The following is a 27,820-nucleotide window of genomic DNA, read 5'->3' as shown; positions in this document are numbered from 1 at the left end:
ATAGATAGTTCCTTTTCCAAAATTTTGTTATTAGTTGATTTGAATCAAGAATGCGAATGAAATTTGATAATTTCTTTAAACATACTTCTTCACATTTTCACATGCAACATCTCCAAAACTGATCACCAAAACGGCAACACCATAAAGTTGAATAGCAAGAATCCACTTTAGAATTGCCACAAAACTCTCTGCCACCACTTGATTATGTTGTTGCACATTTGAAGTAGCTCTTTTCTCACACGTCAGCAACATTGCTTGTCGACGTTGCAACAATTTTTGTTATTTTTCCAATTGACACTTATGGACAGCACTCAATAAATGTTAATGTTGCAGATGACACTAGAGAGCGTGGACGCTGGTCGAGTCCTGCATTGCAAGCAGAGCATGGCGACTACTCTGCAAATATCACTTCAAGTCAATAGTTATTGGTTTAACAGTTAGCTACCGCTTGATGTTGCTACCACTTAGGTCACAAAGCAAATACTCTTCTTCTTCTTCTTCTTGCAACACAAAATGTTGCAGCTACTGCAGTAGCCACTTTATTTTTATTGCTGCTACCAACAACAACAATTCAGCTGTGTGTTGCTAGTCATCACATTATTTGATTTTCTTATTTTCATTTACGATTTCATCACCAACACCAAATTGGCAGCATTGTTGTTGTGTCGCAAAAATCGAAGTGTGAAAAAATGCAAATTCAAGTTTGAGAAACGAAATAAATAAAATAAAATCTAACACATGCCACTAATCAATCGGCGTTGATGGAAATTGCCAAGCGTGAGCAATTGCGGGTGTTGCAGCTGCCTCGCTCGCCGCTGTGCCGTGTTTTTGTAATTGGCAATTTTCAGTTTTTATTTGCTTTGCAACAACTTCATTGTCACTTCATTAAACGGTTTTATGCAATTCGTTTTGCTTTGTTTTCCTGATTAGCGCTGCTCAGAAGTGCCGTTGATTCTATATAGTTGTTGCTGCAAAAAAATATTTCAATGAAGTTACTCGTTACAGAGGTTAGGAATAATAAAATAAGTTCCGTTGAAGACCGAAAAGAGCTTTTTTTCAAAAGCTTTAATAACGACTCAGAACTCGTGATTTACCAGTCAATAAAGTGTTGATCAGATAAACGGCATCTCAATTTAGTTACCAACGAATGCTTGAAATATGTGTTGCTGTTATTTTTATTGGGTATTTCAAGTATCCAAAGCTTTAAAGAATCTATTCCTTCAAATTTAGGACCTCTTTTAACAAATAATAAACAAGTTCATATAATTTCGGGCAAAGAGTATTTAAATGACCTTTGACAGGGGTTTGTTTACATTTGAGTCGAAGTCAATGACCTTCGACAGGGGTTTGTTTAGCTTTTGGTTGAGGTCAATGACCTTTGGCTGGATTTGTTTACATTTGGGTCGAAGTCAATGACCTTCGACAGGGGTTTGTTTAGCTTTTGGTTGAGGTCAATGACCTTTGGCTAGATTTGTTTACATTTTGGCTGAGGTCAATGACCTTTGGCCAGGGTTTGTTTACATTTTGGTCAAAGTCGACAAGGGTTTGTTTATTTTTTGGGACGAGGTCATAGACCTTTGGCTGGGATTTGTTTACATTATGGTTGAGGTCAATGACCTTTGACTGGAGTTTGCTTACATTTTGGTTGAGGTCAATGACCCTTGGCTGGGGTTTGTTTACATTTGAAGCCTGTGGTCATATCGGGATAAGTTTTTTAAATTTTGGCGGGGTCAAGTGATGTCAAATTTTTTTAGATTTTTAGTGGCACGTAAGGTTAACTTCATTTACAGTTCAGGTTTGTTGATAGTTTGATGTATTTCAAGGTGTCTAGTCTGTTCTATTATTAGGTGTTAGGTAAGGTATAACTTTTAGAAATGTAACTTGAAATTATCAAGCTGGATCGAATGAGCTGGAGTTATTTGCCACAAATATGCGAGGTTCGTTTAATTTTGAGTTTCATTTAATATATTCCTTTGACTTTTCGAATTAATTTATCTCTTGATGCGTTCACATAGTGGAAAATTCCCACCATGAATAAGAAAATATTTTGAAATGTGAGAAACTTCATGCAAATTAGGAGAGTTACAGTGGCTTTAATACATACAAAGAGCATATTGCTTCAAATGAAGTCGAAAAAGGGGGCAGAGATAAAGTGCAATAATCAACCGCATGTAGGCAAAGCGCAATTTATCAAAATAACGCTGAGAATTAACAAAAATAAATTTGAGAAAACAATAAATTGAAACAAAAATAAATTTGAATAAATGGGTAAAAAAATCAACATATCCAAGATATTGAAAGGAAAGTGCACAAATTAAGAGTAAAAAAAAAAAATAAAAACAAGTAAGGAAGGGCTAAGTTCGGGTGTAACCGAACATTTTATACTCTCGCAATTTATTTATTTAACTTTATTTATATTACGAGTATGTAATTAATATTCGTCATATATATTGTATAAAGTCCATTGAAAGTTGGAAACCATAATATTAGGTTAGAAGCACCGAGGTCCTCGTGTTCGATTTATGGGGCCTTAAAAACCTATGGTCCGATTTCGGCGATTTTTAGAATGGGGCTGCCACACTATAAACATAGTATTTGTGCAAAGTTCTGCACCGATATCTTCACTAGTGCTTACTTTATATATTGTAAAGTAAACAATTCAGATTGTCTTCAAAGTTCTGGTATATAGGGAGTAGGCGTGGTTGTGAAGCGATTTGGCCTATTTTCACAACATATCATTGGGATGTAAGGAAACTATTACAAACCAAGTTTCATTGAAATCGGTCGAGTAGTTCCTGAGATATGGTTTTTGACCCATAAGTGGGCGACGCCACGCCCATTTTCCATTTTGTAAAAAAATCTGAGTGCAGCTTTCATCTGCCATTTCTTATGAGAAATTTATTGTTTCTGACGATTTTCGTTAGTGAGTTAACCCACTTTTAGTAATTTTCAACCTAACTTTTGTATGGGAGGTGGGCGTGGTTATGATCAGATTTATTTCATTTTTTGACTGTATTAGGAAGTGGCTAAAAAAACGACTGCAGAAAGTTTGGTTTATATAGCTCTATTGGTTTGCGAGATATGCACAAAAAACTTAGTAGGGGGCGGGGCCACGCCCACTTCCCCAAAAAAATTACATCCAAATATGCCACCTCATAGTGCGATCCTTCATACCAAATTTTATTTCCATAGCTTTATTTATGGCTTAGTTATGGCATTTTGTGGGCGTGGCAGTGGTCCGATTTTGCTCATTTTCGAAAGCAACCTTCCTATGGTGCCAAGAAATAAGTGTGCCAAGTTTCATTAAGATATCTTAATTTTTACTCAAGTTACAGCTTGCACAGACGGACGGACGGACGGACGGACGGACGGACAGACAGACATTCGGATTTGAGCTCCACTCCTCACCCTGATCACTTTGGTATATATAACCCTATATCTAACTCGTTTAGTTTTGGGTGTTACAAACAACCGTTATGTGAACAAAACTATAATACTCTCTTAGCAACTTTGTTGCGAGAGTATAAAAATTAAATAGAAGCGCCTACAAAACTAACAACAAATATCATAAGTATAAATATTTTTGTAACAACAACAACAAGGCGCAATCTAACAAGTGATCATAGTGATCGAAATCATGTTTATTGCGGATACATTACATGCGTCATAACGCCTCGAAGCAGCGAAGAACACATATTCATAAATATAATTGTATGTATGTATATATGTGTCTAAGCTTTTCATGTATTTGTATATTTTGCATAAACTTTTCTATGTGCGCCTGTAAGTCTCTCCCCAGCTCACATGTGAAATTGTAGCGCCCTCCATATATATATAATGCCGCCTCGCACACCATATTTATGCATACAGTTATATGTGTTGGCTGTTGTCTGACGCTACAGGTCAGCGTGTTGAGATCAAACTCATCCGTCATTTGTTGGCCTTTAGCGAAATTGTAGGCAACTTACATATATATAAGCTGCGCTGGATGCTCGCTCACTACACTTTTTCCTAGACATATGTGTACCTGTAAGTATGCTTTCCACGCTCTCACCCGCTGGCTGTCTGCTCACCAACTACCTACCGCTTGCTTGCTAGATATTTTGATAGTTTTGTTGTTATAACAGCTTTACATATGCTTTTGTTGTTGTTTGGGCGCTATCACGCACACACAGAGACGTCTTGGCCGTCTTCTACTGACCGCATTTATCATTTGATTTTTGATTTTATTCCAACGGACAGGCCATTTATTTCTACACTTTACCTTTTTCTACCGTTTTTTTCTTTTTTTTTTCCACCACTGTGTCTTTGATTTTCTCCCAGGCGTGCGCGCAATTACATTTGTACGCAGACAAATGTCCATACATTGTTACCAAATGATATTTGTTATAGCCTTTGCATTGTTTTTGTTTTACATTTTTGTTGTTGTTGTTGTTATTATTGTACAGTTATTGTTAACAAGAAAAATCTATTTAAGCCATGTGTTTTTGTTTCTGCCTAATTGGTTCACATGATTTGTAAATTAAACACAAGCGCGGAGCGTGGTAATCAATAGCATATCAGCGTATAACATTACAACAACAATAATAAAAAATAATATAAACAACAACAACTTGTTAAGCATTTCTAAGCGCCTGTAACTGTTTAATTGAATAGTTTTTTTTTATTTATTTTTTGTTTTTGCTTCGCCTCATACAATTGCTCCCATGCTTTCATGTAGCGAGTTCGTTGCTTAAGTCTTTTGTCTTATCGCCCCAAAACATGCTTTTATTGGCATATAAATTTCAATTATTTTTGTTTTGAATTTTTTGAATTTTTTTGTACATTTACAATAACAATTGCACATTTGAGCTTCATAAACATATGTACATACATACCTGTTCATTTCTACATATGAAAGTCTATTAACATATTGCTTATAAGTTTACTTAATGATCTGCATGTTTGCTCGTGTTTGATATGTCGTTGATAGATTGTCGAAATTGACATTTGTACTGTCGCTTGTAATGCTAAGTGATCTTATACACACACAAACATTTATATTATTTACATATGTAAAAATGTATGCAGGCGTGGGAATAAATAGTTTATGAAGGTTAGAAGCTCCTTAGATTTAATTTTAGATATGATTTTTATAAATTATTTGCTTGAAGTTTATAAATTCTTCATCCTCTAACTTAACATACGATAGAAATGGTAATTGTAATTCCGATCCATAATTGATGCAAGTTCCTGCTACTCCTGTAAGAAGCATAGGGCCACAGTGAAACAGTTCCAACCATTTTTGCCACATGCCATACGCTTTATTTCGCCCCAACTTGTTCCTGTGGGTCTTAGGCCAGCGTCCAACTGCCTTCTCCACGTATCAACAGGTCTGCCAACTCGGTTTTGTCCAAGCGGGTTCCAATCAATAGCAGCATTTCTTGCTAGTCGTTTGTAGGTTTCCGTAAGGTGTGTCCAATCCACGACCACTTACGTTTAAGAACTTCGGAGAGCAGTGGGGTTTGTGGCGTGCGACTCCATAGTGCTGTATTCGATATTATATATATTCGGATAGTAAATCCGTAGTATTCTACGGACGCAACGGTAGACGAAGGATTGTAGACATTGCGAATCCTTAGCGGTGACATTCTAAGTATCACAGCCATACAGCAAAACGCATTTTTGTTCGAATGGATGAGAGTGGAAACTGTTGAGATTTCCATATGGTATTGAGCATTCCAAATGCTTGTTTAGTTTTGCCCATGTGATTGCTTATATCCTCAGAGGAATCTACAGAAGCGATTATCTTGCAGCCAATATATACGAATGATTCAACACCTTCTACATGTTCCCCAAGTATATGCAGTGGATTCTTATTGTCATTCTTCAAACGCATAATTTTTTTTAGAGATATTTTAAGGCCGGCTTTTGAGGATGCTTTGGTTATATGGTTCAGTTTAGCTTGCATATCTGGGTGACTATGTGATGAAACGCATGACGATCAAACAGTCGAGAGTGGCGTTTCTCATCACAACATCTAGACCTGTGTTGAAATGTAAAGGGCGACAGAATACATCCTTGTCGCATGCCTCTTTCTACAAGAATACTGCTACTAATTTGGCTATCGTGTAACACGTGACAACTGGCCCCTGAGGGTAGTTCTTAGATTAAATAAAAACTTTAAGGATCGTACTATTATACTAAAGTACGCCGATGAATTCCAGTACGCAGCAACTACACTTGAGATACTAAATTTGGACTCAAATTTTGTAAAATATATTACCTTGTAGATATATGCAATATCAGTCTCTAATTTGTGATTTGCTTTAAAACCAGGCGACAAAAAAGATTCCAAAATTGGAGGATGAAATTGGCCTATATTAGAATGTAAAAAAAAACATATATACATATCAAATGAGAGGAATTCATAAATTACGATTGTGTTCTTGCGCTTATCTCTAATCAGTCAAACTAAACATCTGATTGCTTGCACTTCTTTTCACCACACTGTTTGGTGAATATTTTTGAGACTATATCTGCCAGAAATCCAAAATGATACTTCCTGACTAACAGCGTCACTAATTCACAATTGTGACAATTAGAGATGTGAGACAATCGTGACAAGCAGAATACCAGCATAAGAGCTGTTTAGTTTAAAATAAATTTCCTTATTATATATACTCGTATCTTATAGTATATACTCGTAGTCCTTATATATGCATGAGCTTCAAACCATATTTCACTTTGTACCGGAGTTAATTAAATTCCGTATTTGCACTCCAGACTTGGAGATATGGGTCTTTGTCGAAGAAGAGAGCAGCTTAAAATATTTATAGAAATGGTTTTCAATTTCAAAAATTCTTCGTTTCCATATAGTATAAACATTGAGTAAGGTTAGGTTTCATAGTTATATATTTGGATAAGAGAGAACAATGGCGCAATGGAATACAAAGAAATAAGATCGCAATTGATTTAATTTAGTAAGATTCGTAATACATCTTTAAGAGGCCAGGATATTTGTAATTAGTACTACTCGACGGAAGATGTCGCTACTGGGAATAATGGAAGTGGTTATTTAGAAAATAGCAATCAGCTGTTGAAACTTACCAACTTCTTATGAAAAGCAAAAAACAAAAATGAATAATAACTGATCGATTATCGAGTAGCCATCAGTGCGAAGGGCAAAAACTGGTTTCACAATTAAAATTTTAATTAATCAATTAATTTGGCTGTGCGAAAAGGCTATAAGGGAATTAACTATCCCTTTGTCAGAAACTGGATATTGTATGGTGGAGTCTCACGTATTGTTTTGTCTTCCAAAACGAAATGTGAAAGATAAAACGCTTCAAATAAATTCAAATCTGACTGACCGAAATCTCTTTTTTAAAAGCAAATATAGAGCCAATTTTAAACAAGCTAATTTCTCAAAATTTCCACATAATAACTACAATTTCTAATTCAGCCGAAAATGAAAACAAAAACATTTTCTTGTTGCTAAAATAGTTGTGTTGCTATTGTTGCTATACCTCGTTGTACAACAAGCACTTTTGCTCTTAATGTTGATTGCAATAAATTGGTGGGAAAATTTGGCTTACAACACGTGTGTGGGCTTCGAATTGGAATTGGAATTGCCTCACTAATTGTGAAAAAATGTCAACTTGCTGTTGATAAATCGATTTTTCGATGTCGAATGGTGTTAATGGTGTTGTAAATGACCAAATTGTTGCATTTGCGAAACATTTCAAGTCAGGGGCTTTTTTCGTACAAAGAAAGTGGGTGACTACGGGATGAAACTACAATTTAGTTAAATATTTGGAAAGAGTTTAAACAAGATCTCTGCGGGACTCAGATATACGTTAGTCTTCGAAGGGAAACAGATGAACCGGAGTAGACGACAGGTAAAAGTCCATAGGACCATGGAATCGCGCAAAGTCTCATGTATCTGTAATTCTCTGTAAATCTCTTCTATCTTTTATGGATCTTTGAAGTTCGGAGTCACTTCCTGGATTCGGAAAGATTGCTGGTCTCAATAATTGTTCCACAGATCAACAGCTTGTTAAGCAAGGTCCATAAGGTCCTCGCTGAACTTTGTTTCGAACAAAATCTGTTTCTCGGTCACAATTCCTTCGCCAGGACTCACAGTTTCGTGGCAGATCGCTGGTAACTTTCTTCCACTGCTGGCCACCTTGAAGGGTTCCTTACTAGAAATTCAGAATGAAGTTTTCTTGTATTTTGTAGTTACCTTGGCGGTTCGGAACAACTTTCTGGAGTAGGAAAGAATATTTCCTTGCCTTGCTAGAGCTTCTTCTTCTTAACTGGCGTAGAAACCGCTTACGCGGTTATAGCCGAGTCCACAACAGTGCGCCACGCATCTCTCCTTTTGGCGGTTTGGCGCCAATTGGTAATACCAAGTGAAGACAGGTCCTTCTCCACCTGGTCCTTCCACCGGAGTGGAGGTCTCCCTCTTCCTCGGCTTCCACCAGCGGGTACTGCATCGAAAACTTTCAGAGCTGGGGCACTTTCATCCATTCGAACAACATGACCCAGCCAGCGTAGCCGCTGTCTTTTTATTCGCTGGACTATGTCTATGTCGTCGAACAACACATACAGCTCATCATTCCATCTTCTGCGGTATTCGCCGTTGCCAATGTTTAAGGGACCGTAAATCTTCCGCAAAACCTTTCTCTCGAAAACTCCTAGTGCCGTCTCATCGGATGTTGACACCGTCCACGCTTCTGCACCATAAAGTAGGACGGGAATGATGAGGGACTTGTAGAGTTTAGTTTTTGTTCGTCGAGAGAGGACTTTACTTTTCAATTGCCTACTCAGTCCATAGTAGCACCTGTTGGCAAGAGTGATTCTGCGTTGGATTTCAAGGCTGACATTATTATCGGTGTTAATGTTGGTTCCTAGGTATACGAAATTATCTACAACTTCAAAGTTATGACTGTCAACAGTGACGTGGGAGCCAAGACGCGAATGCGCTGACTGTTTGTTTGATGACAGGAGATATTTCGTCTTGTCCTCGTTCACCACCAGACCCATTCGCTTCGCTTCCTTATCCAGGCGGGAAAAAGCAGAACTAACGGCGCGGGTGTTGTTTCCGATGATATCAATATCATCGGCGTACGCCAGGAGCTGTACACTCTTGTAGAAGATTGTACCTTCTCTATTTAGCTCTGCAGCTCTTATAATTTTCTCCAGCATCAAGTTAAAGAAGTCGCACGATAGCGAGTCACCTTGTCTGAAACCTCGTTTGGTATCGAACGGCTCGGAGAGGTCCTTCCCGATCCTGACGGAGCTTTTGGTGTTGCTCAACGTCAACTTACACAGCCGTATTAGTTTTGCGGGGATACCAAATTCAGACATCGCGGCATAAAGGCAGCTCCTTTTCGTGCTGTCGAAAGCAGCTTTAAAGTCGACAAATAGATGGTGTGTGTCGATCCTTTTTTCACGGGTCTTCTCCAAGATTTGGCGCATGGTGAATATCTGGTCAGTTGTTGATTTTCCAGGTCTAAAGCCACACTGATAAGGTCCAATCAGTTTGTTGACGGTGGGCTTTAGTCTTTCACACAGTACGCTCGATAGAACCTTATAAGCGATGTTAAGGAGGCTTATCCCACGATAGTTGGCGCAGAATGTGGGGTCTCCCTTTTTGTGGATTGGGCAGAGTACACTGAGATTCCAATCGTCGGGCATGCTTTCTTCCGACCATATTTCGCAAAGAAGCTGATGCATGCACCTTATCAGCTCTTCGCCGCCGTATTTGAATAGCTCGGCCGGCAATCCATCGGCCCCCGCCGCCTTGTTGTTCTTCAAGCGGGTAATTGCTATTCTAATTTCTTCACGGTCGGGCAATGGACCATCTGTTCCATCGTCGTCGATTGGGGAATCGGGTTCGCCATCTCCTGGTGTTGTACTTTCACTGCCATTCAGCAGGCTGGAGAAGTGTTCCCTCCACAAACACAGTATACTCTGGTCATCAACCACTAGATCACCGCTGGGGGTCCTACAGGAGTGTGCTCCGGTCTTGAAACCTTCAGTTAGTCGCCGGATCTTTTCGTAAAATTTTCGAGCATTACCCCTGTCGGCCAGCTTGTCAAGCTCTTCATACTCACGCATTTCTGCCTCTTTCTTTCTTTTTCTGCAAATGCGTCTCGCTTCCCTCTTCAGCTCTCGGTATCTTTCCCATCCCGCTCGTGTTGCGGTCGATCGCAACATTGCGAGGTAGGCAGTCTGTTTTCTCTCCACTGCGAGACGACAATCCTCATCATACCAGCTGTTTTTTTGGCTTTTCCGAAAGCCAATGGTTTCGGTTGCAGCTGTACGTAAAGAGTTTGATATGCCGTCCCACAGCTCCCTTATACCGAGATGCTGATGAGTGCTCTCAGAGAGCAGGAGTGCAAGCCGAGTAGAAAATCGTTCGGCTGTCGGTTGTGATTGCAGCTTCTCGATGTCGAACCTTCCTTGTGTTTGTTGACGTGTGCGCTTTTCTACACAGAGGCGGGTGCGTATCTTAGCTGCTACAAGATAGTGGTCCGAGTCGATGTTGGGACCACGAAGCGTACGCACATCAAAAACACTGGAGACATGTCGTCCATCTATCACAACATGATCGATCTGGTTGCGAGTGATTCGATCCGGGGACAACCAAGTAGCTTGATGGATTTTCTTATGCTGGAATCTAGTGCTACAGATGACCATATTTCGGGCCCCGGCGAAGTCGATCAGCCTCAGACCGTTTGGTGATGTTTCGTCATGGAGGCTGAATTTTCCGACTGTTGTGCCAAAGACACCTTCTTTACCCACCCTAGCGTTGAAATCGCCAAGCACGATTTTGACATCGTGGCGGGGGCAGCGCTCATAGGTACGTTCTAGGCGCTCATAGAAGGTATCTTTGGTCACATCGTCCTTCTCTTCCGTCGGGGCGTGGGCGCAAATCAGCGATATGTTGAAGAACCTCGCTTTGATGCGGATTGTGGCTAGACGTTCATCCACCGGAGTGAATGCCAGGACTCGACGACGGAGTCTCTCTCCCACCACGAATCCCACACCGAATTTGCGCTCCTTTATATGGCCGCTGTAGTAGATGTCACAAGGACCCACCTTCTTCCGTCCTTGTCCCGTCCATCGCATTTCTTGGATTGCGGTGATGTCAGCCTTTACTCTTACGAGGACATCAACCAGCTGGGCAGAGGCACCTTCCCAATTAAGGGTCCGGACATTCCAGGTGCATGCCCTTAAATCATAGTCCTTTATACGTTTGCCGTGGTCGTCATCAAAAGGGGGGTTTCTCATCCGAGGCCTGTGTTTCTTATTCACTGGTTATTCGTTTTTATGTGGTGGGTCCCAAGCCCTACGCACAACCGCATAAGCGGGATTCGCCTTCTCACTTTAGCTCGCTTCCAGACGGATGTCTGTTGGCTACCCAGAGGATACTTGGTCTAAGACCGGAAGTTGTGAGCTGCTTGAGCCACATGTAAAAGAATCGTTCATGGCCACTCCCAAGTGAATGGCAGTCAGAAACTTTCCTCACTTACGTGAACTTCTACATATGACTCCATCCTCCCTTGCTAGAGCTTGGCGTGAGGTTTTTTAGTGATAGAGAGGAAAAGAGATAGTGAAAGAGATGGGGATAACGATAGAGGTAGACATAGGCATAGAAATAAAGATAAAGATAGAGATAGAGCTAGAGCTAGAGCTAGAGATAGAGATAGAGATAGAGATAGAGATAGAGATAGAGATAGAGATAGAGATAGAGATAGAGATAGAGATAGAGATAGAGATAGAGATAGAGATAGAGATAGAGATAGAGATAGAGATAGAGATAGAGATAGAGATAGAGATAGAGATAGAGATAGAGATAGGGATAGAAGTAAGGATATAGATAGAGATAGAGGTAGTGAAAGAGATAGAGATAGAGACAGAGATAGAGATAGGGATAGAAATAGAGATAGAGGTAGAGATAGAGATAGAGATAGAGATAGAGATAGAGATAGAGATGCAGCAAGGGCAATAGAGAGAAAAAGATTAAAGCACCATCAGCTAACAGTTAACGTACTCAACTACAAGAAGATATTAACATCAACAACCTTCTAGCCTACAAGCATGATACTTGTATCAACTGAGTAATCCTTAACGCACATTTCCACAAATAATCCTCTGCAACTGTTCCGCATCTTCGTAAAATATTTATTATTTTTATTGATTGCTCCTTATGGTCTTACGATTTTAATCACCACTCATGTTGCCGTTGTGCTTGCTACTGTTGTTGCAGCATTCAATAAACATTTGCTGTGTTCTGTTTAATGTTTGTAAATATATTGCTGGCAACATCAGCACTTGCTAGGCATATTGTAATGTTTTCTTGTTGTTGCTGCTTGTCTTTGGCAATCTCTTTCACTAAATACTATTTATTCCACTTCTTGTTGCTGATTTTTATCGCGCCAACATGCAAACACAGACATTCACGCGTTTAAATGCCGCAGCATTTACAATACACTTGTTGCATGCCACGCATTATGTTCATGTTATGTTGCATGCCACGCATGTCCATTGCGGTATGCCGTTGCATGTGTGTTGTGAGCATTGAGCATGTTTGTTGCATTCGGTGAACTTGTGCGCATGCAAAACGGTATTTATTGGATAATTAGGATTTGTTATGTGCGTAATAAGCGGCGAACAGGAATTTTAGGTGGAGGCAGAGTGCGTGTAATTTACTGCAGACTTAAACATTCGTATGAACATATCAATTCGTGGTCCGTTTGGATTGTTTGGGAATATTTGGGGATTTGGGATTGTGAGATTAAGGTTGACGATGAGGAGTTAGAGGAGTGTTGAGATTGAGGATGACTATGAGTATGAGTATGCGTATGATTATGAGTATGAGTATGAGTATGAGTATGCGTATGAGTATGAGTATGAGTATGAGTATGAGTATGAGTATGAGTATGCGTATGAGTATGAGTATAAGTATGAGTATTTGTATGAGTATACGTATGAGTATGAGTATGAGTACTTATGAGTATCGAAGATGCGCATATTATTTTCGCAATCGGAGTGTAATGAGTCCTTATGTGTATTCTAGATAATGGATAAATGATGTTTTTTAGATAACAGAACAGCTCTAGGTTATAAATAAGATTCCAAGTTTGAAAGATTCAGTTTGAGAGAAAGAATAAGAGAGAATATGAAATAGGTAAAGAGAAGATGTTAGATAGCGAGAGAGATATATAAGGAGTGAAAGAAAGAGAAAGCGAAAGAGAGAGCGAGGAATTGAATAATATAATTTATATAAAAATGAAGAGAGAAAGTGGGTGAGAGTTGATATGAAAAGAAGATTTAGTGTTTCAACGAGTGTGATATATACATATAACATACATATACAAATTTATTTGTCAATTTATGCTTAAAAGTTAATATTTCAAAAATGATTACCAACAATGGTAGAATTGAATATAAAATATTATTTCTTTTGTTATTACTAGTTTATTACAAAAGCTATCATCGCTTCGGTGCACCCATACAGCGGTCAAAGTCAAAGTGAAACTCACGACGATCGAAGATCGACGACGACTAACATCAAATGCCAAGATGCAACAGCAGCAGTCACATGCCACACATACCAGAGACAAGTGAGCTTACAAAAATATGATCAAATATATACTCAACTATCTACTCAAATATTAACTACATATATACTAAATTTTTGAAAACGATTCGCTTTGCCTGATTATATTGCCGCATTTGCGCTGCGATCAAACGCGCATCATACATAGGGTGCTGTGTGATCGTTGCGATCACGTCGCCGCCTGATGAACGCGTTGATCGTGTGAGTGTGACCTACACGACGAAATTTGTAGCAACTGACCTCATAATCTGCCATACACTACAGTCAGAGTAATATCAGCCAAACACTGACTTGTGTTGTATATGGTATTCAATAGCGGGGGCGCACAGGCGCACAAATGATCAGTGCATACCGCGACACACAGCATGCAACATATGTACATGTTTATGTGGCACGTTGATCACCGCATCACTCCGACGAACTTGTTGAACTACACTTTGTGTTGAATTTCAAATTTTGTGCGCAAAAGTTCATGCGCGGAAAATTTCGCGATTCACTCGTATGCGACCAGCAAGTGAGACTGTCAAGTGATGCGCGCGGCAGAGAATAAAATTGGTAAATGGGAAAAATCTAAAATTATGCATTACCAATGCGGGTGTCGAAAGCCAAAGTGCAGCGATCAATAGCGCTACGGTTCACTATGTCGACACAGGAGATATACTTAATGTATGCGCGCTGAAGATTAGTGAAAATGATCGACAGTAGATCAAGTGTACGGATCAATTGCAGATCACATGGATATTGATAGGAGATCACTTGTAGATTGAGGGGAGATCACTTAGAGAGTGAGGGGAGATTACTTGTAGATTGAAGGAAGATCACTTGTAGGTTGAAGGAAGATCACTTGCAGATTGAGGGGAGATCACCTGTGCTTGCATTAAAAGTTCCAACTCGCCCACATGATCGTGGAAGTTGTTTGATATTGACGGGTGCTGAAGGGCGCCGATCGCGCAGCAACAAGTGCATCGAATATGCTTGCGCCCATCACAACAACGCTTACAACAAACACACACACATATACTTAAGTGCAGTTTTTTTCTTTGATTTGTTGGATTTTCATAATTTTTCGGTCACATCACAAATTATGTGCGCGATGATCCTCGTTTGTGTACTGTTGCGCCTTGTTCGCGTTGAACGTCGTTCTGCTTGAGCTTGAGCTTTGCCGCCTTCAACGAGCTGCGCCGTCCAACGTGCGCTTACATGCTTATTGAGTTATTTGTGTGAGAATGTTGAAGCGTGTGAGTCGAGCGAGCGCGCGATCGATCAGCCATTTGATCCAGCACACTGCGAATTGTAAGCTTGTTCAACTACTTAGCGCAAACGTAGAGAATCAATTGATCCAACTATTTTATAGCTGTTCAATGCCGTTGATATTATGTACAACCGCGGCGGTTGCACGTTCCAAAGCAACAATAACAACAACAACAGTCGCAAAGCGACTTAGTGATCTCACTGTCTTTGTTATCGTGCTATCATTATAAATAACTGCTGTCGTTGTTGTTGTTGCATTTGTTGTAACGATGCGCACGTTTGGCTCGCAACGCCATTGATCAGGTCAGCTAATAAGGTTAAGCGCTTAGTTTTCCATTATTATATGCTTGTTTGTTTTCTTCTTTCATATTTATTTATTTATTTACCAACTCTCTGTCGCTCTTTGGTGGCTTGCCTTTGCGCGCCTGCGCACATGTAAATTATTGTAAATAACCGATAGCAATTTGCAATATATTTTTTTGCCAGCATAGTAATTAACGTATTATGTGGGGTAGTATTTCCCACTGCTTTGCATATTTCATTATTATAATTTGTTAGCATTTGGTTTTGGCAACGTAGCTGCGTAGTCTTCGTCGTCGATCGCTGCGATTAACGCGCATTGGCTATGGCAGCGTGAAGTGCGATGTGTGAAGAATCTGCTAGGCGTTCTGCGCTGTGCTGATATCGGCTGCGATGATTTGTGCTATAAGCAAGTTAAATTCGATTTTTTACGTTTAATTTGATATTCGATGAGAAAATTTGCAGAAATCGCAAATTTGAAATTGTTTTTACATTGAACTTTCTCTCGTTAAAGTAGGATTGAAGATCACAAAATGTGCTAAAGAATGTGATTTGCTGTAGTTTTTATATTATTACACACACTTGAAATTAAAGCTCTTTATTTTTATTTAATAACTGGAATTATTGTGCTTTCTGAGCTTTTTATACTCTCGCAACCTGTTGCACAGGGTATTATAGTTTTGTTCACATAACGGTTGTTTGTGTCACCTAGAAATATAAGAGTTAGATATGGGGGTATATATATAAAAATGATCAGGATGACGAGTGAATTTGAAACCTGGATGTCTGTCCGTCCGTCTGTCCGTGCAAGCGATAACTTGAGTAAAAATTAAGATATCTTAATGAAACTTGGAACACATGTTCCTTGGCACCCTGAGTAGGTTACTTTCGAAAATGGGCAAAATCGGTCCACTGCCACGACCACAAAATGGCGGAAACCAAAAACACAAAAAGTGTCATAACTAAGCCATAAATAAAGTTATAAAAGTAAAATTTGGAACAGAGAATCGCACTAGGAGGGGACATATTTGGATGTAATTTTTATGGGAAAGTGGTTGTGGCCCCGCCCCCACATCGGTTATTTGTATATATCTCGTAAACCATTAAAGCTATATAAACCAAACTTTCTGCAGTCGTTTCTTTTAGCCACTTCTTAACACAGTCCAAACGAAGTAAATCGGATAATAACCACGCCCCCCTCCCATACAAAGTTTAGGTTGAAAATTACGAAAAGTGGGTTAACTCACTAACGAAAAATGTCAGAAACACCAAATTTTACATAAGAAATGACAGAAGGAAGCTGCACTCAGATTTTTTTACAAAATGGAAAATGGGCGTGGCGTCGCCCACTTATGGGTCAAAAACCATATCTCAAGAACTATTCGACCGATTTCAATGAAATTCGGTATATAACACTTTCTTGACACCCTGATGACACGGGTGGAATATGGGCGAAATCGGTTCACAACTACGTCTACTTCCCATATAACTCAATTTTGAATTCTTTTGATTCGTTCACTTTATAATACATATATACATTAGGAACAAATGAAGATAGCAGAATAAAACTTTTCACAAATACTGCATTTGAGCTGTGACATCACTTGTGAAAAAATTGTCAAATCGGACCATGACTTTTCATGGCCCCTGATATCGAACATGAAGAACTCAGTGCCTAAGGGTAATTTTTTACCGAATATATAGGTAAATCCATCAGATATTTTAATGTAATTCATTCCCTCTGAATTTTTTTCTTATAACAGTTTCTCTCTGTACCTGAAATGGTAAAAAACGGGTCATAACTTCCCCCAGATCCCATATATCTAATTATAAGTAATATTACATTAAGTGAGCGTATAGTCTTCGATACATTGTTTCGTGAAAAACGTATGGTGGTGAAAACGAGTGAAATCGGTTAAGGAATTACCTCAGTCCCCATATACTATTTATGATGATTTTCGTTATTCTATTTAACTTTATACCGAATATATGGGTCGAATTGTGTTATCTTTATAAAATAACATCAATAAATTGCGAGAGTATAAAATGTTCGGTTACACCCGAACTTAGCCCTTCCTTACTTGTTTCAAATAAGATTTACGAGTGTAACACAGCTGAACCATCATTGTATAATAATTGAGGCACGGAATATCAAAATTGGTGCTAGAGCTTTTACATAGATTCAAATTGCGAAGCGTAACCCACAGAGCTTTCCCTATGGAGCAAGTTTTGAGGCGCAGATAAGCTTTATATCCCTCTAATTTCCAAAGATATGCTACAGCTTCCACATCTATATAAAATAGCATCACCAATCAATGTCTTTTTCCATTTTAAATATATTTTTAGATAGTCTATGGAGCTTTCAATTGTTAAATGAGCTTCCAAAAGAAGCCATAATCACTTATCTCTGCAATACCAAAAGTTAATTAAGATATTTTACTGTTAATGTCGGTCCACAGAGCTTTTAAGCTTTTAAGCTATCTATGTTAAATCAAGCTTTCAAATGCAAATAAGAACGTATTTTTTCTGTATTATCAAATAATATGCCTGAGCTTTTTCGTCTATTTAAACTGATTACTGCAGCAGCGGAGCTTTCAAGTTTTTAATATTTTCTATCGCAGATACGGATACTTATCTTACTTATCTCATTTATATCAAAAGCTAAGCAAGAGTTTTTACACCTATTTATACTGCTAAGCCCAGCCAAAGGATTTATTCATTTTGAAGTAAGTTTTTCCTCTCGAATTTCAAGAATTATATGCTACAACTTTTAATACATACATATGTATATACGAAGAAACCATTTTTTCACTATTCTAAATGCTTTCAAAAGCATATGAGATCAATTATATATCCGATATTAAAATCTCAATCAAGAGCTTTTACTGATAAGTCCAGCCTACTGAGCTTTCTTGTTAAATAGAGTTCTCAAATCCAAATAAAAACGTATTTTTCAATATTATCAAAGACCGTGCTAGAGTTTTAATGTCTATATCAAAAGTTAAACAAGAGCTTTTGCGTCTATACATACTGCAAAGAACAGCCGACCGAGTTTGTCAATTTAAATACTGTTTGTACACTCAATTAAGGAAGATTTCATATCAAAATCATAGCTAGAGCTTTTACATCTCTTTTAACTGCAAAAGCTTTCATGGAGCTTTTAGTTTTGAATACAGTTTTCAAATGAAGTTAGTGCCACTTATACTCTCTCCTATATCAAAAGCTCTTTTAAAAATTTTCCGTCTATTCCAACTACTAAGTATAGCCCATAAAGCTTTCCGTTTAAACAAATGAGCTTATAAAGCTCAAACATTAACGATTACTATTAATAAGTTAATAGCAGGCAAGAAGCAAAGAGAAACTCCCAACTGCAACATATTATGTTAATCAGTATGCCAGTATCAATAACAGCCACCTGTCTCTACAAGACTTGCCTACAACTGAGGCATAAAAATAGCTGTATCGCAATGTGTCGAAGCAAGTGGCATGCAAAAACAGCGTTGGTATGTCATATAAAACTGTCTTTAATTTGTTATACGTCCACTTGAATGTGACTGCGTTTAAAAAATCATAAGGAAACAGTTTCTGCGCATAAGGCGCTACAAGTGACAATATCGAATATTGGTGAGTGTTGGACATGGGCGTCAACATCGAGAAAAATAGTATTACAGGTGTAAAATTGTAGATGCAGCTGATTTTGGTTGTTGTTGCTAGTTTGGTCTTTCAACTGCTTAGGTGCAGCGTTGTTGCCTTTTGCATATAATGTGTTTCTCTCATTTGCTCAACCCAAGTGCTTATATACAAATGTTGCTTGTGTGCTGCTAGCAACACCAAATGTTGCATGGCAGCCGCCAACATCACAAACAAATAAAATAGCGTACCTTACGGCCGTTGATGGCACGTTTTGACAATTGCCAATGACATTGCCTAGCGGGAGTCCGTTGCGTACACCATTTGGGGCTACCATAACTGGCCGTTGGCTGTCCGGCTGGTGGCTGCGCTTCGCCTTGGTTGCCGCAGCGTCAATGTTGTTTTCAATTAAACGAAATCATAATAATGCTAAGTTTAGCATTTAAATGTTACACATATTTTCAGCGAACTAATTGAATGACTGTTTGTTGGTAAATTTGTTCCTATATTACCCCGGGGCTGGGATTCGCACATTTGTAATGCAATTAATTGAGGCAAGTGTAATAATCAGTTGCAAGGAATGCATGGGTGCATGAGCTTGTATGTGTGTGTGTTCGTGAAAATGTCAGTTAAGGCCTGCGAAAGACGACGGAATTAATTATGAAATATTAGTTGTGTCGGTAAGTCGTTGAGGCGATTACTTATCTTTGTTGTTTTCTAGATGATAAGCAGATAAGAAGCATGTGAAGCGTGTATTTTTGTGTATCAAGTGTTACATTGTTGTTTATGGATAGGTATGTGTGTGTGTAAGCTGGTAGATCAGGATATTTACTTGATCGTAGGTACTGAAGAATCATAATTTAAGCTTCAGAAATATAAATTAATTATATATATGCGAATAGGCAAATTAATAATGAGCCTGTGTATGGACATATGTATGTACAGTCTGAACCATGAAAATAAGCATAATATTTATTTTTTGGGATCCCTAAATCCAGTTTTATGTGTCTCATAGTATCTCATATACTTTTCTATATCTTTATCTTATTTCATAGCTTATATCGAAGAAAAATCTATCACTAATTCAGTTTGAGTTCGGTCTCTTAAAAAGACCTCTTGGAGACCTGTTAGTTGATATAGTAATTCGGCCGATTTATGACAATGATATGATGAAAGAAAGATGTATTGTAATAATTGGATGTCTGATCATATCCATTAACATCAATCAGAAGCCTATACCTTATTATCTTATATAGGTACTATCTTCCGAACAAACACTCAGAGCAACCCCTACTTTAAACATGAACAGCTTATCTATTTTAATCGACATCGTTGAAGGTTTGTTTGAAGCTGTAATCAGAAGATTTTGTTCAGGATTATGACTCAGCCTAAACATATATTAAAATACCCTGGCATTAATGAGGTAGATAAAAGCGTTACTTAAAAGCTTCCGTCGAATTTGGCTGCATTGATATTTAATATGAAGAGAGAGTTTCAAAGACAAAACTAATATAAATTACTATGAGGATCTATCATTAGATCTATCCAAATATCCATTTTTTGTGATTTATATATTTTGTTAAAAAAGCTCTGTGAAAGCTTCAACTACAACTTCCAATAGATATAAAAAAGAGATACTTTATATTGAACATGTTTACGTAAAAAAAAGCTTTTTCGCTATAAAAAGCTTTTCATGAGTTCTTTATATTTTGTTAAAAAAGCTTTGTGAAAGCTTCACCTACAGTTTACGATAGACATTAAAAAAGTGATACTTAATAGTGAACATTTTTCGGTAGAAAATGTAAAAGCTCTAAAAAGCTTTTCTTGAAATGCATCAGCATTTGAAATATAAACTCTGTACTATACATTACTACGACCAAATCTACCTATATATCCAATTTTTATGGGATACACATTTTTATAAAAAAGCTTTGTGAAAACTTCAACTACAGTTTCCGATAGACATGAAAAAAGTGACCCTTAGTAGTGAACATTTTGCGGTAGAAAATGTAAAAGCTATAACAGCTTTTCTGCCAAAAAAGATCTCAAGATAAAGTCTTTGCGACTCACTACAAAGACGTAGCCGTTTTCGACGAAGATCGCGGATAATCCACTTGTACATTTGAAACACTGAACTTATAAAACGTATAGATCAAGATACTCTCATGAATTGGTGAAGTGCTCTGAGTTTATTTCAAAACTGTTGATGTGGTTAACATCGATTGTAGCTAATTTTTTTTTAATTATGACATATAAGATTTTTCAGCTTCTTCAAGACAACTTTCATAATTTGTGTCTAAAGAACGTCCGTTTAGAACTCCTACAACTGAAGCAAGAGGAATCGTTCTAAAAGCAACTAGTTCAATGGATCTTCTGTGCTCTACTCTTGGCCAAAAAGCTCCTGAAACTTTAAATGAGAGAACAATAGATGAGAGTTGATTTACGTTCCTCAAACTCAAGCAAAGTTCAAAAGTCTAGCTCTAAACCACAAGAGTACGACGTGGAGCTTCGATTCAGACATCTAGCATGGATCAGTTCAAGTCTGGGGATGAACAGCGTTTCCCAAATGTCATTCCACCGAAGATTATCCGAAGATTGGTCCGAAATTCATTTCACCCCTTTTGTAGACCCTGTTTTTTTATTTGTAAACAGCCTTTTCTCCAAAGCCAAAGGTAAGAGTCATTTCTAGTGAATGTAAATATATAAATTTATTAAAAATCGCATTGAAGAAATCTCTAACTTTATTCAATGAGTAGTAATAAATAAATAAACCCGCTTTATCGTTTCCAAATCACTTACGAAACTTTCCATTTTACACAGTATGCAAACACTACCTGCTTTATCGCTTCCTACTCACACACACAGACAGGCAATTGGCCGCACTCAATTCGCAAATCGCCTTTTGCCCAACTTGATCAGCCATTTAATTCACTTTTCCTGCTGCCATATTCTTTTATAATCAATTTCGCTTTATAAGCACTCATGTAAATCTTCAATTAGCGCTGCAATAAAATTCGCCGCCGCCACCGCCACAGACGCCAACGCCGCGGTGAGGCGCGTTGCTGCAGCAGTGCGCCATTGATATTTTAGTGCGATTTTATTATTTACCGTTTTTTACTTGTATTTTCTCTGCCGAATTTCACTATAAAAATACAGTTATAAAATTGTAAAAATCGAAGCGCAGTTGGCATGGCAACAGGCTCAGCGGTTTTTATGGTCTGTATTCATTGGACTATCATTGGTCGGTGAGAGCAGTTGGTGTGGTGGCGAGCAGGCCCAACTAATGTTTGTTTTTCGCAGCGGAGTTGCGGTGGGTGGCGTTAGTGCAGTGAGCTATAAATTGATTGCGTATTTACTTTGATTTGCTTTATTTGCATTTACTGTGGTGTGAGTATTTTCTCAACGACTGTGGTTTTGTCGAGATTTTGCGAATTTTCCAATGTAAATTTTTTTCATGCACTCTTTATTTATTTTTTATACTTTACTATGCCTCTACCCATTTTATTGTCATTAGCACAGTGGTGCGAAATTCGTTTTTTTTATGAGAAATTGTTCGTAATTGTGTGTGGTGTAGTCGCCGCCAGTGGCAAGTTGTGTAATTTCAAATATAGTAATTACATATATGCAAAAAAATATTATGTAAAATTATAAACAGAGATTCCATTAAATAGTTCGAAAATTCTTATATAACAAAACACGCCAACACGATTGTGCGATTCATCCACAGCTTGTGTCCTGTGCCATAATCGTTTCATTAAAAATATTAATCTGTAATTCTCATTAGGTTAATTTGAACAAAATGAAGATTCATTTACAAAAAAATTATCTCAAATAATTTTAATACCTTGGTAGGGAATATAAAGACTCCGAGAAGCTAATTAAGAAGTTCCTAATTTCCTTTTCGCACAGGAGCTAATTCATCAATTAACTGACCTGTGGTCGATTGAAGCGTAGATTTAGATTGCTTTACAAAACAAATTAAAAATTTAATTTTTTTTACATTAATTTTTAATCGAATACAAATTGAGTTGGAAATGCAATGCAACTCTGTATTTATTGCTAAAATAACTGCACTTCAACTCGACGGTAGATGTCGCTGCTGGAAATAATCGTAGTATTTGTGACTTGGAGGATGGAGTCATATGTAGAAGTTCACGTAAGTGAGGAAAGTTTCTGACTGCCATTCACTTGGGAATGGCCAGGAACGATTCTTTTACATGTGGCTCAAGCAGCTCACAACTTCCGGTCTTAGACCAAGTATCCTCTGGGTAGCCAACAGACATCCGTCTGGAAGCGAGCTAAAGTGAGAAGGCGAATCCCGCTTATGCGGTTGTGCGTAGGGCTTGGGACCCACCACATAAAAACGAATAACCAGTGAATAAGAAACACAGGCCTCGGATGAGAAACCCCCCTTTTGATGACGACCACGGCAAACGTATAAAGGACTATGATTTAAGGGCATGCACCTGGAATGTCCGGACCCTTAATTGGGAAGGTGCCTCTGCCCAGCTGGTTGATGTCCTCGTAAGAGTAAAGGCTGACATCACCGCAATCCAAGAAATGCGATGGACGGGACAAGGACGGAAGAAGGTGGGTCCTTGTGACATCTACTACAGCGGCCATATAAAGGAGCGCAAATTCGGTGTGGGATTCGTGGTGGGAGAGAGACTCCGTCGTCGAGTCCTGGCATTCACTCCGGTGGATGAACGTCTAGCCACAATCCGCATCAAAGCGAGGTTCTTCAACATATCGCTGATTTGCGCCCACGCCCCGACGGAAGAGAAGGACGATGTGACCAAAGATACCTTCTATGAGCGCCTAGAATGTACCTATGAGCGCTGCCCCCGCCACGATGTCAAAATCGTGCTTGGCGATTTCAACGCTAGGGTGGGTAAAGAAGGTGTCTTTGGCACAACAGTCGGAAAATTCAGCCTCCATGACGAAACATCACCAAACGGTCTGAGGCTGATCGACTTCGCCGGGGCCCGAAATATGGTCATCTGTAGCACTAGATTCCAGCATAAGAAAATCCATCAAGCTACTTGGCTGTCCCCGGATCGAATCACTCGCAACCAGATCGATCATGTTGTGATAGATGGACGACATGTCTCCAGTGTTTTTGATGTGCGTACGCTTCGTGGTCCCAACATCGACTCGGACCACTATCTTGTAGCAGCTAAGATACGCACCCGCCTCTGTGTAGAAAAGCGCACACGTCAACAAACACAAGGAAGGTTCGACATCGAGAAGCTGCAATCACAACCGACAGCCGAACGATTTTCTACTCGACTTGCACTCCTGCTCTCTGAGAGCACTCATCAGCATCTCGGTATAAGGGAGCTGTGGGACGGCATATCAAACTCCTTACGTACAGCTGCAACCGAAACCATTGGCTTTCGGAAAAGCCAAAAAAACAGCTGGTATGATGAGGATTGTCGTCTCGCAGTGGAGAGAAAACAGACTGCCTACCTCGCAATGTTGCGATCGACCGCAACACGAGCGGGATGGGAAAGATACCGAGAGCTGAAGAGGGAAGCGAGACGCATTTGCAGAAAAAGAAAGAAAGAGGCAGAAATGCGTGAGTATGAAGAGCTTGACAAGCTGGCCGACAGGGGTAATGCTCGAAAATTTTACGAAAAGATCCGGCGACTAACTGAAGGTTTCAAGACCGGAGCACACTCCTGTAGGACCCCCAGCGGTGATCTAGTGGTTGATGACCAGAGTATACTGTGTTTGTGGAGGGAACACTTCTCCAGCCTGCTGAATGGCAGTGAAAGTACAACACCAGGAGATGGCGAACCCGATTCCCCAATCGACGACGATGGAACAGATGTTCCATTGCCCGACCGTGAAGAAATTAGAATAGCAATTACCCGCTTGAAGAACAACAAGGCGGCGGGGGCCGATGGATTGCCGGCCGAGCTATTCAAATACGGCGGCGAAGAGCTGATAAGGTGCATGCATCAGCTTCTTTGCGAAATATGGTCGGAAGAAAGCATGCCCGACGATTGGAATCTCAGTGTACTCTGCCCAATCCACAAAAAGGGAGACCCCACAATCTGCGCCAACTATCGTGGGATAAGCCTCCTTAACATCGCTTATAAGGTTCTATCGAGCGTACTGTGTGAAAGACTAAAGCCCACCGTCAACAAACTGATTGGACCTTATCAGTGTGGCTTTAGACCTGGAAAATCAACAACTGACCAGATATTCACCATGCGCCAAATCTTGGAGAAGACCCGTGAAAAAAGGATCGACACACACCATCTATTTGTCGACTTTAAAGCTGCTTTCGACAGCACGAAAAGGAGCTGCCTTTATGCCGCGATGTCTGAATTTGGTATCCCCGCAAAACTAATACGGCTGTGTAAGTTGACGTTGAGCAACACCAAAAGCTCCGTCAGGATCGGGAAGGACCTCTCCGAGCCGTTCGATACCAAACGAGGTTTCAGACAAGGTGACTCGCTATCGTGCGACTTCTTTAACTTGATGCTGGAGAAAATTATAAGAGCTGCAGAGCTAAATAGAGAAGGTACAATCTTCTACAAGAGTGTACAGCTCCTGGCGTACGCCGATGATATTGATATCATCGGAAACAACACCCGCGCCGTTAGTTCTGCTTTTTCCCGCCTGGATAAGGAAGCGAAGCGAATGGGTCTGGTGGTGAACGAGGACAAGACGAAATATCTCCTGTCATCAAACAAACAGTCAGCGCATTCGCGTCTTGGCTCCCACGTCACTGTTGACAGTCATAACTTTGAAGTTGTAGATAATTTCGTATACCTAGGAACCAACATTAACACCGATAATAATGTCAGCCTTGAAATCCAACGCAGAATCACTCTTGCCAACAGGTGCTACTATGGACTGAGTAGGCAATTGAAAAGTAAAGTCCTCTCTCGACGAACAAAAACTAAACTCTACAAGTCCCTCATCATTCCCGTCCTACTTTATGGTGCAGAAGCGTGGACGGTGTCAACATCCGATGAGACGGCACTAGGAGTTTTCGAGAGAAAGGTTTTGCGGAAGATTTACGGTCCCTTAAACATTGGCAACGGCGAATACCGCAGAAGATGGAATGATGAGCTGCATGTGTTGTTCGACGACATAGACATAGTCCAGCGAATAAAAAGACAGCGGCTACGCTGGCTGGGTCATGTTGTTCGAATGGATGAAAGTGCCCCAGCTCTGAAAGTTTTCGATGCAGTACCCGCTGGTGGAAGCCGAGGAAGAGGGAGACCTCCACTCCGATGGAAGGACCAGGTGGAGAAGGACCTGTCTTCACTTGGTATTACCAATTGGCGCCAAACCGCCAAAAGGAGAGATGCGTGGCGCACTGTTGTGGACTCGGCTATAACCGCGTAAGCGGTTTCTACGCCAGTTAAGAAGAAGAAGAAGAAGATTTGTGACTTGAACTTATTAACTACTTATGAAGAGAAAAACAAAAATGTATTACAGCTGATCGTTTATCGAGTAGCTGGTAGTGCGAAGGGCAAAAACTGGTTTCTCAATTATAATCTTAATGTAGCAATTAATTCGGCTGTACAAAAATGCTATAAGTGATATCATATATACTATCGAATATTGTGATGCTGACTACTCCCGATGTGATGAGTACTCGATCTATTGAGTCACTGGTAATCATTTCTCACATATAGTTAATTACTATTTAGTGATATATGAAGTTGAACTTACAGAACATTGCCATTAAGGAAACTGAAATCAAAGTATGACAATCCTGATGAAATGTTATGTTCTAAACATTGGGCTTCATTTTAAAAGATATGAAACGCGTTAAAGTAGACCTTAGCTTAGTAGTAGAATTTAGCATTAAAGTATATTGGTTCGTTCTTAATGTAGGGAATTAGTTTTATCAGTTTCTTTTTAATTTGGAGAATATTGAAAAGTATCGATACCATTCCACACATATATCATTCACAGAGTGTGCGCTTGAGATTTTTTAGGTCACGTTATCAATGGTATCGAATTATTTCATGATATGACTAGTATGGCTGAGACACGCCATAGCGAAATCGCAGGAAATTTAAACGAAAAGACACCTCAGTATCATTAGAATGAAACAGGATACTGCTCTCAAGTGATTTATGGGAGGTGTTAAGTCATTTGTACATGTTGCTGTCTTCTAAGATGCCCACCATTGTGAAATCAATAATAAAACTCCTTGGATTCAAAAGCACAGCTTTATAAGGCTTCACCGGTTATATTTCTGTCTAAAGAAAAAATTGTTATTTAATAATAATAAAAATTACGCAGCAAAAAATATTTGTCAGATAAAGTAAAACACTCTCTATGTTCCGTCCGGTATATTGATAACACAGCCACACAAAAAAAAAATTGTTATGACCTGGGGGTCTTACTATGTTGCTATACGTTTATAACGTCGCTGAATTCGAATCCGTGCTCCATTTAACCCCATGAGATCAGGGTTTTGAGATAACCCTTGAAAATCAATATGGCGGACAGCAATTTTCAAAATTCATCGGATTCGCTGGAAAGTCGCTGCTCAGCGTCACCGAGTTACGAGATTCAAGTGATTCCGATGAATTTTTAAACAACGCGCCGGCTTTTTTTTTTTTGAACAACCGACACCGGATTTGTAATCTTTTACGCTCGAGTAGCGAGTTTACAGCGAATCCGATGAGTTTTAAAAATCGCTGTCCGCTATATTGGTTTTCTGGAATTATGACAAAACCCTGATCTGAAGAGGTTAAATGGACCGCGGATTCGGATTAAGCCACCCCAAAAACATATTGTAAGACCCCCAGGCAATAACAAAAATTTTTGTTTTGCGTGGCAGTGTAATTAGTTCAGCACTGAGTACTTCGTGGAATATGTTTGTCTCGCTTTTTCTTACTAAGTACTAACTCTAAGTTTTTTTGATTTCAAAATATTGTTAATACTCCATGAGTTCTCGTAAAAGACTTTCAAGGGTCTCTCCTAGTTCTAAACAAATTCGTAGGAGAGTGGTAAGTATAGACATCGTATTCAGAATTCTATATTGGTTTA

Source organism: Zeugodacus cucurbitae, chromosome 4 (assembly GCF_028554725.1).
Source record: "Zeugodacus cucurbitae isolate PBARC_wt_2022May chromosome 4, idZeuCucr1.2, whole genome shotgun sequence".
NCBI lineage: Eukaryota > Metazoa > Arthropoda > Insecta > Diptera > Tephritidae > Zeugodacus > Zeugodacus cucurbitae.
The sequence above is the reverse complement of the archived record's forward strand: the minus strand, read 5'-3'. Positions refer to the sequence as shown.